The sequence below is a fragment of the Monodelphis domestica genome, chromosome 1 (genome assembly GCF_027887165.1).
Source record: "Monodelphis domestica isolate mMonDom1 chromosome 1, mMonDom1.pri, whole genome shotgun sequence".
Taxonomy (NCBI): Eukaryota; Metazoa; Chordata; class Mammalia; order Didelphimorphia; family Didelphidae; genus Monodelphis; species Monodelphis domestica.
This window is the reverse complement of record NC_077227.1, coordinates 516,099,591-516,102,860: the sequence shown is the minus strand read 5'-3', so window position 1 is coordinate 516,102,860 and position 3,270 is coordinate 516,099,591.

Genomic DNA, 3,270 nt, shown 5'->3' with positions numbered 1-3,270 from the left:
CATGTAAACTCCCCAATCCTAGGAGCTTATCTTAAGATCTCATTTCTTGGCATGTACTTGTAAGGACCGTAAAACCTTGAGCAAGCTGTTTGACAAACAGGCTGATTTTCTATTATTGAGACCAAGAAGTTGCAAGGAAAGGGTTAACAACTGCCTAAAGCAGCTAGTTTTAATCAGGAAAGAAACCTGATACCTGCAATTACTCATCAGTGGCCAGCTCCCTTCGGCTGTTTCCAGCTTCCTTTGGCTGCCTCCGGCTATCTGTCAGGGGCAAGCAGCCAGCAGCTGGACACCTGATCCCTCTGTGTGGCAAAAAAACCTCAGTGTGTCTAAAAATCACCTAGAGATCATGGGGCATCCCCCAGTCTCTCCTAGGGGTGCAATATCTTCCCAAAAGGGGACTCGAACCCCTTTCCCTTCAAACCAATTGAGAGCAGTGTCCACCTGGCAGAGACATGGAGCTCCGTGCTCAGGGCTCTCTCAACCTGACGGAGACTTTAACTCCATACGACAGAGTCAGACCTCTGTCCTCAGGGGCCTCTAACTACCTGGAAGTTCCGATCTCAGCACCTGCCCTGGACCGTATCCTTTCCCCACTGCTGATCACAGACGCTTCCTCAGTTTCCTGACTGGCCTTCTCTCGAAGGACACAGAAATGCAGTAATTCCGAGTCCGCACTAAGAAACAGGTGGGAGGGTTGGACTGATGCTGCAAGGCTAAGCCTTTTGCCTTAGAAAAAGGCGGGCCCTGGGGCTTAGCATAGGGGCTCTTGTTTAAACCGCAAGAACAAATGCCCCACTGAGCCTTATGCCCATCAGGGGTCCTCATCTCCCCCATACACATTCGGTCACCATTCGCACCCACAGCCACACAACACTCAGCTCACCTGAAGGTCTGGTCCAAGGCAGTGCCTTAGGCCCTCCTGTCTGGGGGGGGTTCCAAGGTGGAGGGGTACTGGCGAGCCCCCAAATGTTAAGGTCCAGTTCGTCACCCACCACCATGGAAGACCCATAGACAATGCAATCAAGCAGGAGGGTCCTTTATTCTGGTATACACCAGGGGAAGCTCAGCACAAGAGTTCCACCTGCAGTTGTGAGTGCAGAGTCTTTTATACCCAATGCCTGACAGCATATCACTAGCCACCATACGTGGCCCACAAGTTTCTCCTGGAATCTATGTTTTGGGTGTCAGTACAAGTTTCTCCTGGACTCTACGTTTTGGGTGTCAGTACATTTAGGTTCCCTGACAGGGGTCTGTTGGTCAGATGTTCTATAGTGATATGTGCTGTACTGACCAAGCAGCTCCCTGCTTGGGGAAAGAAAGAAAGAAGAAAGAAAGAAAGAAAGAAAGAGAAAGAAAGAAAGAAAGAAAGAAAGAAAGAAAGAAAGAAAGAAAGAAAGAAAGAAAGAAAGAAAGAAAGAAAGAAAGAAAGAAAGAAAGAAAGAAAGAAAGAAGAAAGAAAGAAAGAAAGAAAGAAAGAAAGAAAGAAAGAAAGAAAGAAAGAAAGGAAGGAAGGAAGGAAGGAAGGAAGGAAGGAAGGAAGGAAGGAAGGAAGGAAGGAAGGAAGGAAGGAAGGAAGGAAGGAAGGAAGGAAGGAAGGAAGGAAGGAAGGAAGGAAGGAAGGAAGGAAGGAAGGAAGGAAGGAAGGAAGGAAGGAAGGAAGGAAGGAAGGAAGGAAGGAAGGAAGGAAGGAAGGAAGGAAGGAAGGAAGGAAGGAAGGAAGAAAGAAAGAAACTGAGGCAAACAGGGTTAAGTGACTTGTGCAGGGTCACATGTCTGAGGCCAGGTTTGAACTCAGGAAAAGGAATCTTGACTTCAGGCTGGGCACCTAGTTGATTTTTATTTAAAAATCTGCTACCATTAATCACCCTTGGCTACTAAACCTTCTCCTCATCCCCCTCTAGGCAAGTGGCTGTGGCTAGAGACCTGACCCACTCCCAACTTCTTTTTCCACTGTTGTTGGATATGGAAGGTCTCATCCCCTCATCCAAACCCACCTTACCCTTTATTTTTCTGCTATAGGAGTGGCATTTCTTCCCAGGTTTCCCTATGAGTTTGTAGAGTTCAGATCTTATTTGAATCTGTAAAACTAAAGACATGAACTGAAAGTCAATGTCAAACTCTTCCAGGGAGATTCAAATGCCTTCCTTAAACAAAGTATTTCAGTTATAGTCAGGAAGTTCCTATTGTGCCAAAGCTTATAGCTATCTCTTTGTCTTTGGCTCCAGCTTTCTGGGGAAGAGAGAACTGTTCATCTGTGTCACTCTGAAGATTGTTATCCAATTCCCTCCCCAGTCTTCCTAGGTTAAATAACATAGATCTCATTTCCTTTCTTTTCTTTTTTCTTTAAAAAAAATTCCTTTTCCTCTTTTTTCACCAGAATGCCCGGGAAAGCTCAAACCACTTTAACCCTGGGAAAAGAAATGAAAAGGAGATAGATTTACTAGCTCTGGAAGACCTTTGATTTGTACAAATTCCCAGATTGTTCTCTTTTTCGTTTTTGAGAGATTAGAGATTAAGATTGCCTCTTTATATCCTACTTGAAAAGCATCATTTGACAATTATGTCATTATTTTATACCTGCCTTTTGCCCCAATCCCCCATATTAAATCTGGCTTTGGTTTAAGTTGGATCTGGATGAGAATGAAGGGGGGGGGGGTCAGATAAGGAATAGCTCAATGAAAAAAATTCCTTAAATCACAAATGACAGAAACCCCGGACAGATTTTTCAGGCATTTTCATTGTTCTCATTTCAACATCTCAAACTTTCTATGATAGCTTTTCAAAATTTTTTGTCTCAATACCCTTTTGCTGTATTAAAAATTATTAAGTAATCTCCAAAGAGTTTTTATGTGGGTTCAGGGGTATGCTGGGGAAATGGCTAATAATTAACTCTCTGAAAAGAATATATTCAGGGCACACTTTATTATTTTTTTTAAACCATTACCTTTCATCTTAGAATCAATACTGTGTTTTGGTTCCAAGGCAGAAGAGCCATAAGAGGAGACAGTGGGGTTTAAGTGACTTGCTCCAGGTCACACAGTTAGGAAGTCTCTGAGGTCCACACTTGAACTCAGGACCTTCTGTCTCTAAGCCAGACTTTCAATCCATTGAGCCACCTTGATGCCTCCAGGGCACACTTTTAGTTTGATTTGCATCTTTAAGATTTTCTCCACTTTCTTAAGTCTAGACCAAATCAATAAAATAACTCAAGCTCTGCATTTCCAGTGTATAAATGCCCACACTGAAATTTAACCATTGCTCTATAAG